The following is a 10,000-nucleotide window of genomic DNA, read 5'->3' as shown; positions in this document are numbered from 1 at the left end:
AGTGCTTATTTTGTGGTTGTTGCTGAGCAAGGCTAGCTGTGTTTGTGACCTTTCATCTAATTTTTCACTTCCTGTATCAGTGGCCATGTTTCTTGTAATCCCCTGTGGTTATTTGCTCGGATAGTTTAGGGAGAACGTTTTGGCAGTGGTGCATCTGGGGGTGTGTCAGAGTCCCCGTACCCCCTCCCCCCTCTCTCTCTACCATCTTTCTGTCCTTCTGCTGCTGCTGTTGTAGCGTGTAGCTAGCCTCACTCTCTCTATGTGTTGGCTGTGTGAGCCAAACAAATACTGACCTTGCAACACTGCATCAGCGAGCCAGGACACAGACACAGGCACCATCAGCGGACACTGCTGATTAGAGCAGAGAGAGAGAGAGAGAGGGCGAGAGAGGGCAAGAGGGAGGAGACTGGGACAGGGGGTGGGGTTAAAAAGAGAGAGAGGAGAGGAGAGTGGCGGGGGGAGGGATGAGGCAAGATAGAGCGAGAGAGAGAGTGAGCTAGAGAGGGAGGGAGTGAGTGAGAGAGAGAGAAGAAGGGAGGGGGCAGAGAGAAGGCTGGGCCCATCTCCTCCTCCTCCTCCTCCTCCTCCTCAGTGCTCTAGGTGAATGAGGCGATTACCGAGGGAGGCGCTTGTGCTCCAGGTCTATGAGGAGCTCCAGCAGAAAAGCCCAGCTGTGCACCGTTCCAGCGCTCCGCTCAGCTGCCGGGTGCCTCGGTCTGCCTCGGTCTGCCTCTGTGTCTGCCTCCGTCTGCACAGCAGCGTGGCTTGGCTCGCTCGCTCGCTCTCTCTCTCGCTCGCTCACCCTGTCATCTGTGATCTCCACATACCGGAGCCCGGAGCTGAACGTGACGTGACGCGTGTGCGTGGGGTGTGTGTTGTCAGCTGGGATACAGAGTGAGTGAGTTTAGAGGTAGGTTTGGGAGCATGTGTGTTGTTGTTTGTTGTTGTTGTTTTGTTGTTGATATTGTTAAGCCTCCTCTGCAGCAGCAGCATGCAAGGCAGGCGTCTAGCAGGACGGACTGCAGCACTAGCAGCTGTCGGGGCACGTAGTCTTTTTCTCTCTTTTCTCTCTCTCCCTCCTCTCTCTCTCTGTCTCTCTCTCTCTCTCTCTCTCTGTCTCTCTCTCTCTCTTTCTGTCTCTCTCTCTATCTCTCTCTATCTCTCTATCTCCCTCTCTCTCTATCTCTCTCTCTCTCTCTCTCTCTGTCTCTCGCTGCCTCTCTCCTGTTGTCTGATGTCATCCTGACTGATGCAGTGTTGCTTAAGGACACAGTGCTATTGGCTTAGTAAGCTGAACAGACAGACAGAACAATCCTGGAGCCTATAGAGCATTCATTCATACGAAAGAGAAAGAGAAGGGTTGAGCACGATATATAGAATAAATAAAGAGAAAGACTGAAAGACTTAGAGATGGAGACACACAGAAGCGTGACTTTGAGTTTCCTTCATTTCTAGTGGAGAGGAATGGCAATATCTATAGTAACCATGTATTATTTAAAAAAATAAAATAAAATAGATAGACAGAGAATGTAATAGAAAGAGTCTCTGCTGGTCTGTGACGGTTTATACGTGACGTGACACTGGTGTAGTGCTGAGGGTGCACTGGCTGTTTGTGTTCCCCCTGCTCGGGTCCCCTCCGAGTTCAGTGCGGGGTTCTGCAGAGTTTGGGGAAGGGAACCGACTCCTTGCTTTGATCTCGTATGCAGTCCTGTCCTGGGATGGTGTTTTTAGCGCGCTGGTGCATATGGCTGGCGTCAGCATGTTCAGCAAGTTGGTCATGTGCCTGAGCTCCCCTGTTCCTGTTTAAGGAAGGGGAAACGTGTACAGTATCTATGCATCTGTTCTCTCTCTCACTCTCTCTCTCTCTCTCTCTCTCTCTCTCTCTCTCTCACTTACTGTGGTCTGTAAGACTTTTGTAATGTGAATGCCTCTCTGATGTTCCCTATCATGCTTTCAGAAATATTATCTCCAAACATTTGAAGTGCATGGATACACAGCTCATCCTTTGCCTCCCACCTTGTTGATACCTGTCGGTGCATGTAAGGCCTGAAATCATGAGAGAATCTCTATGGTACCCAGACACACTATCTCTCTGGTACCCAGACACACTATCACACACACACACACACACTATCACACACTATTTTTTTTTCTTTTTTTGGTGGGGGGGCTTTTTGTTTTTGTCTCTGAGGGGGATGGATCAGTTGAGTAAGATTATGAGGAGGTAATCTGGAGTTGTATCAGATAATGCAGAAACGACAAAATCCTTGGTGCTTACGAATCAGGATCGTCTGGGCTATGCCGCCGGGAGGCTTGTGTAGTTTTGTTTTTTTAAATCAGACAAAGCTGATTTCTTCTCTGGAAACCTTTTTTTTGGGGGGGTTAGGGTCCATCATGGCAGAGGGACTAGGCAGGGGGGTCGGTCCTGTGGCATCCTTCTGCTTGAGTGTTTGCACCGAATCTCTCGTGTGTCATGTCTCCAGGGACCAGGTCTGAGCTCACCTCCAGATGACTAGCTCCAAACACAAGACCAGGTCTGAGTTCACTTCCAGATGACTAGCTCCAAACACAAGACCAGGTCTGAGTTCACTTCCAGCCGACTATCTCCAAACACAGTGTCCTCCTCTCCCTCCCTCATGCGTAGTCAAAACATTATGGCTTTTTGTTTCCCAGTTCCAAGCTGTGAAGACATCTGTGTTTTGTTTTTGCCGGCGCCCTCCATGTACATGTAAACATTCAAGGTTCAAGACTTGTGGCTTGGGCTTCCACCCATGCATGCATCCGTGTGTTGGTGTGCGCACGGCGAGCCGCCTAATCACAGCCCTGAACACTTAAAAGCGTCAACTATGCAACAGCGCTCAGGGTCCCATCCACACACACACACGCTCATCCCAGAGCAGTCACTGAGTTCTCCTGTGTGTGTGAGTCATCCCCACAAGCCTTAGCAGCTCCCTAACAGCGGTCACTCAGTTACTTAAGTGGTGGTTTCTCCTGAGCAGAGAGGTTGACTCTGTTCTGAATGGGACGACAAAAGAAAATGACACCCCACCTGTTTTCCCCCAACAGCCCTTTTCAAAAGAAGAGGTGTGTTCTGTGTGGCTCATACATGTGGTTGTGTGAGATGTCTTCACTGCCTTCTTTGTAACGTGTACCTAATAGGGATATTAACACATGGACATGGAGAAACATCTCAGTGGTTATCCTGGAAGCTCTGTCCTTTGGGTAATTGTATTAATATGAATAAGTGCTTGCTATTCTACTTGTGTAGCTGTAATTGAATTACAATTATCAATGACTTGGGTGGTCTGAGAATCATGTTGGTGTAAACACAGTAATCTATTCATGATTGCATTCATTAAAGGCAGTTGCAGAAAGGCACTTGCTAACATGAGCAACATGAGCACACTGTTTGTGCTATTATCTGGAACTCCATGTTAAGCACCCATTTATTTAAATGTAATACACAATACTTGATAAGAGTCGTTGTCTACGGTATTCTATCATTTAGTTGAAAGGCATTTTGCACTTTCCATAAATGGATTCTGAAAGTGGAATTTTTGAAAAGTCTGCCCGTGGATTAACAGTGGATTCTCAGAGTGGGATTCTCCGAGTGGGAGGTTGATGACTGTAGAACCCATCCCTAAATCATGCCGATGAGTTTTCATCCCCCTTGGCACCAACTTAATCCCGAATGTTTGATAATCCCTACATCCTCATATTTAGTGTGTCAGGTTTAGAATGAAGAATGTGTTTGAACATGCTTTTGTTCTCCCTCTTTTGCGTTTTGGTAAGACTGGAGCAGATAGAATAGCTCACTCTTGTGGAAAATAAATTACTCTTCATCTTGTGCTACTGTAGGACGAATTACTAGCCTATTCAACAAACCTTAATGGCTATCCCTAAGAGAGAAGCCAGAAGAACCATTCGGTGTTCTACACAGCAATGCATGCCGCTGCTTGTAGCCATACCACCTGTGCCACGACCTCAACGCATACTAGCACAGTCTGGTGGCAGTGACAAGAACAGTATTCAAGGTCTGCTTGAGCCCTGATGCAGTGTAGACACAGGGGGATTCTTTGTCCATTGGCCCAGTGTATGTCTGGGACTCTCCACTGATGAGGAGGCCAACAATCTGCTCCTGGCTCCTCCGTTGGCTCCCCTTCATTGGCTCTTCCCATTGGCTCCTTCATTGGCTCTTCCCATTGGCTCCTCTATTGGCTCCTCCATTGGCTCCTCCATTGGCTCTTCCCATTGGCTCTTCCCATTGGCTCTTCCCATTGGCTCGTAGGGGAACTGACCTCGGTGCAGTTTCACAGCCACTCCAGCTTCTGGTCCAAGCCCGGTTGTAACCTATAGGAAAACTGGCACTGGTGGCGAGATATTTGGAAGTTGATGCACAAAATGTACGTTTAATAATGTAGGAAAGTATTTTTACTCTGTATATGGCTTTTTTTATTGTATTAAAATAAATTGTTGTTTGTTATTACTGATCAGAAAACAACAATGATATACACAAACCCAAACCAAAACACCAGTCTGTCATAAAAACAGCTTGTAAAAGTCCAGGTATTTACTGTCTCATTAAAGAGACTCTGTTGTGCTGGTGCCTTGGAGTTGAACCCTGTGTTTTCCTGACTTTAGCCAAGGAAAGGGTGAGCTGCTTTTTCCCTGTGTAGCTGTGGAAAAACTTCCATTCCACCCCTGCCCCAACTGTGGGCTTGCCAAGCTGCTCCTGGAGGTGATCCTGGGGCTGACTGGTGAACCGGGTTGTCTTTGTCTCGTGGAGATCGGACCCACGTTCTGAAGACAGTGTGTGGCTGGAATAATAGTAGTGTCTTTAATGGACATTTGCCACTTGTTTAGTCGTTTGTGCTGTCGATAAATAATCAGATGATAACCAATGCAATATTTGCAACATCCTGCAAATTCCAGGAAGGAAAACAAATCCTGGTTAAATTGGACACTCTGTTCCTTTTGGAATTTGGAACTCGGAATTGGGAACTTGGAACACCTAAAGAGGAATTCCGCAGCAGTGCGTGTCATGAAAACAAGACAGAGGGGGGTCATTAGGACTGGCTGGGTCTGGAGGAGCACACGACCTGTTAGTCACCACCTGGCCATCTGTCAACGTGGCCACAAGTGAAGACACATGTGTCCCGATGGAAACCCCCCTCCTCAAACCCCGTCAACATCCCGAGACAGAGACTTTTGCATTTCTTAGTTTAACAGAAGCATTTACTCAAAGAGATTTAAGTAAATAATGGATACATTTTTCTATATACGAGTACGTGTATGCGCTCCCTGCAAATCAAACCCATGACCTTAGTGGGGTTTGCGCTTCTACCCGCTGAGCTATAGGATGAATGGTGGAGATAATAGAGAATGAAAATCTATAGGGTGACGTGTGCCATCCCGCACCCTTGATCTCTACTGCCAGTCTTGGCTGCCTTTGAGAGACTGCCAGGGCTGGAGGTTATGAGAGGAAAGTTACGTTTAGTGGCATTGCATGTGTCCTGCTGCTGGAGCCCAAGCAAATGTGCTTTGTTTGATTGATGGTAATATGCCACTGTTGAGTTCCAACTTGTGGAAGGGCTCCAGAAATAACTGACAGATGCACTGCGTAGCGCTGGCTGTAGGAATGAGTTTTCAGAAGTGTATGTCTGTGTTTCTCTGCTGTGTGTATTTCTGTGTGTGTGTGAGAGTGTGTTTTTGTAGGCAGAGGTGGGGTATGTGGGTTTAGTGTGTGTCTGTGAGGTGAGAGAACGAGTAAATGAAAAAGAGAGAGAGAGAGAGAGAGAGAGAGAGAGAGAGAGAGAGAGAGAGAGCACGAGTGAGAGAAAGGGAGACAGAGAGTGAAAGAGAAAGAGCGCCGCAGGGAAGGGAGGGTTTCAGAGAAGTGCTCGAGCACGTCTAGTTTGTCAACACCTGACAGGCCACATCAGCTGCCCGTTGGGACGGCATGTTGAGACGCACCACTCACAATCCCTGCCCTCAGGCCCCGAAGAGGAAGCAACAAAAGCAATAATAATAATAACAATAACAATAAACGTTACTAGAACAATAACGTTCCCATTCCAGAATCTGAGCCAATGTCCTTTTGTATGTTCTGGGGGAATATTATTCTAGTTTCAGCATTCCCCTGCTGATCCAACCTGGCAAGAAGCAGATAAAAGCAAACATACATGGAATGAGTGGCATGACATGATGTCTGCTTGCGTGGGTGAAGACATTTTCCAAGGAATAATTTCCCCCTTCTGGTTCAGAGCAGGCTTCTCTGGAGAAACCACGTTGACAAACACATCCCGTAATTACACGTTTGAGAAAGCCATTGTCCGTCTGTCCTTGTGTGGTCGTGGATGCGTTTTAGGGTGCTGAGTGCTGCGTTTCTATTTATGAGACTGAACATTTGTGATGTGTTAATAGAGCATTGTAAGAGCGTGAGTAATGTCTCTCTGGGCTGGGTTGTTTGTGACCACACTCTCTCCCGTTGTGCCATAATTGCAGATCAAAAACAAAATCAAAATCGCCTTCTTAAAACGTTTGGACTGATTAATCATTCAGCTGTGGTTTTTGTGTGTGTGTGTGTGTGTGTGTGTGTGTGTGTGTGTGTGTGTGTGTGTGTGTGTGTGTGTGTGTGTGTGTGTGTGTGTGTGTGCGTGGCTGCATCCCCTGTGGAAGGCAAGGCGGTGGCATTCAGTTGAAGTGTGCACTAATCAAGTTACACAAGCTATTTTGGGAAATGCGGTGCCCTTGCCTCTATCCAGGTGTCACGCCCATCTGTAGAGGAAATGGACACTTCTTAGCCAACCGCTGCTCTGGGGCCTGCTCTGTCTGTGCCGCCAAAGATAGCTGTGGATGCCGGCTGGTCAGATATGGCCCTGGTGTGGCTCAGACTCGGCTTTGAGCCGTGCCAAATTGGCGCTAGATTAGGGCCACGTGAGGGGGTCAACTTAAGTCCAAGGTCAGATGGCGTCTATGGAAAAAAAAATGTGTTTTTGCAGAACCGAGAACAAACAGCTTTAATGAGGTTCTCTGTTAGGGGAAGGAGAGAGCAAGACCGAGGAAAGGCCTGAGATGAATGAGGATTTCCTCTGACTGTCTGATGCAGCATGTTTTCAAAACATCTGGCCTGCTTCTCTGGTATACGGCAAGAGAGAGAGAAGGAAGCGAGGGAGGGATTGAAGACTACAAGAAGAGGGACGAAGACTGCCAGACTGCCAGACAGCCAGACAGCCAGAGGGGAGAAGAGAGAGAGAGAGAGATAAAGAAAAAGAGTGTGGCAGCAGGCCCTGAGGGCGAGCCCAGATTCACCCCCTTAAAAGCTCCTCTTTTGCAACTCTGCTGCTTTTTTTTTCTTTTGCCCCCCAGAGGTATTTATATTTATCTGGAGTCGCCCCTCACGTGCCGCTGATGAGCAGTGGGTCAGTAAGATAATTATGACCGGCGCAGCGGCACGCTGGTTTGACTCACACACGGATGAGTCATCCATCAGCCCAGGCTCATGCAGAGCGAGGCCTCGGGGGGACGGAGATCAGTGGGCACCATCCAGCGCGTGGCACACAGCCCCTCTGGAGCCTAATGACTCTGCGTCTGTTGACACTCTGGTTATTTTGGCAGTGCGTTTCTCCCTCTGTGCTTGTCTTAACCACCTTTGTTCATCATCGTGTACTAATATTTAGAGGCATCCCTTTTTGCGTCTGTTTATTCACTGGTTCCTTGGAAGCAGATGTCTCCCTCTTTTGCTTGCTTTTACCGTCTTACTCAACGCTTGCCGATATTGAAGAGGTCTAACTGTTTGGTATGTGGGAAGGAAGACTAAGACAGATGCCTGTCTCAGCTTGTGTCCTCATAGCCTGGAGGAGTGTTTTACCCGTCCAGCACAAACAGGGGGGAGTCTCACACACTTAGGTAATCTCTGCCAACCCCTGAAGCGAAAGGTCAGTGGCAACTTTTGCGTAATGAGAGAGGCTCTTCCGTACCGTACATGGACGCGCAGAACACACCCTTTAAAAATACTTCTCCCTGCCCTATAAACCTGGAAGCACCCAAGCCCAGAAGTGTTGGTATGCAGGGAGAGAGAGCTCGCAAACCCGCTTCATGGCTCCCATAAAGGTTAATGCTGACAGCTCCCAGATGCGACTAGCATCTTGCGTAATTTAAAAGTTGCATGAGAACATGCAAAGTGTTACAACCAGCTACAAATTGTTTATTTCAATTTAAAGCCGAGCTGGCACGTTTTTAATGGACGGTTATTAGCCGTTTTCATGGCGTGCTGCTAGGCATTGGCTCTGTTTACACGTTTTGTTTAGCTTTTATGAGAGTGAACTAAAATGCATATTGGCAAGTACAGTGACTTCGCTTCCCACAGAGAAGGCGGACATTTTCCTTTGTCAATGTTATCGTATGTATTTTCTACACTGTTTCTGGGCTATGGTCTTTCGTAGTGGTTCATCTGGCATTCGAAAGCAGAGCATGTCAATCTGTCTCCCTCCTCAAGGTTTCTCTCTATTTTGTCTCTAATGCGCAATGTGAGATGAAGTGTTTTAACTTGATGTGTACGGCTTGCATGAATCACTTAGATGGTGTTTGACCTTTAGATTTCTCCTTGTCCTCTTGTCTCTTAATGCATGAAATCTTCTCAGCACCTTCTTATTATTGTCAAACATGTCTGTGGAACAGCCACATTAATGCGGGCCATACAAACTCATTGGTATTCATGAACTGAGTGCCAAATCCAATTTGAAATAATTTCGCACTGTGTCGACCTTGAAATTGCAGATCAGTTTGGGGAGAGGATGCTAAGAATCATAATCATCTTGATAATCGTCTTTGCCTACGAATGCTCTCCTCTGTCAGAATAACTATTGAATGGTATCATCAGCAAAAGTACAAATATACTGCATCTTTATCTCATGTGGCGTATTAGTTTTTCCTATTTTCATTAATCGATGTGAGACCACGTAACTGGCTGACCACGTAACTGGCTGACTTGTTCATTCTGAACAGATAGGTGCTGCAGCGTATCTCCAGGGCTTAATCCTCCTACAAGGAACTGATTTTAGACAATCCAGGTTAATGTAGAACAGATGCAAGAATTATTATGTAACATGGGAGTTCCGTTTAAACTGTTAACCACAGCAATTTTTTTTTGGTTTTAATGCTCATCATATTGTAGTTCCCGAATGTGTTGTTTTGAGAGTGCCAAGTCATTGATGGTGCAGAGCAGTGAGGAAACAATCGTGCTGTCGTCGGGGGAAACGCACAGCGGTCATCGACCGACTCAGTCATGGCCCTTTTTTCCCCCCCTCACAGTCCCTCAGCTATGCGTTTTTTTTATTTGCTCCGCACAGATAGGAAATTATCTGCAGAACCCATCCCCTGCCAGCGATCCAATTTCATCGCTCCTGGTCTTTCATATGCAACATTCCGTCGGCGCTGAAGAGAAATGGCCATGACTGCGAAGTGGCCCGTACAATGGAGGGGCTCACAAAGGGATTGTGGGTGAAAGTTGCCATATGCGGTAAAAAAAATCAAATGGATTGTTTGAACTGCCACCTATTCAGACTCAAGATTGCTTCCGCAGAAAGGGGCAGATCATTCTTTTCCCCATATCTTGGTCTGTCTCTTTTATTTGTCTGTCGTTCTAGTTTTCTGCCTCTCCTTCTCTCGCTTTGTCTCTCTCTACCTCTCGGCCTATCGTTCTCTCTCTTCATGTACTGCTCTCTCCATCTCCGTCCTTCTCCCTCCCTCACTCGAGTTCTTTCCTCTTTTTCTCTATGCCTTGTCATCCGGTTTGCACACATGCAGAACGGATGATAATGAAACTGTCCCCCTCTCCTTTCTTCCAAGATTAGGGCCTCCCTCTCTCCCTGTCAGCTACTGAATTGTTCCTGGCCTACCTATGTGCAGGAACAAGGCTTCTCCATTGACACCCGGCTAACCGAAATTCAAGGTTGACAGTCGCGGTCCGGCACTTCACGACAGCCTACTGCGACGCACA

General features: G+C 47.2%; 1 protein-coding gene across 5 annotated transcripts in view; it reads left to right on the top strand.

Annotated features, from left to right (window-relative positions):
* iqsec1b (IQ motif and Sec7 domain ArfGEF 1b) overlaps positions 1–10,000 on the top strand; it is a 196,159-nt gene that overhangs the window by 136,654 nt on the left and 49,505 nt on the right. The window lies entirely within an intron of this gene.

This window comes from Clupea harengus, chromosome 5, assembly GCF_900700415.2.
Source record: "Clupea harengus chromosome 5, Ch_v2.0.2, whole genome shotgun sequence".
Taxonomy (NCBI): Eukaryota; Metazoa; Chordata; class Actinopteri; order Clupeiformes; family Clupeidae; genus Clupea; species Clupea harengus.
This window is presented reverse-complemented; position numbering and strand designations above follow the sequence as displayed.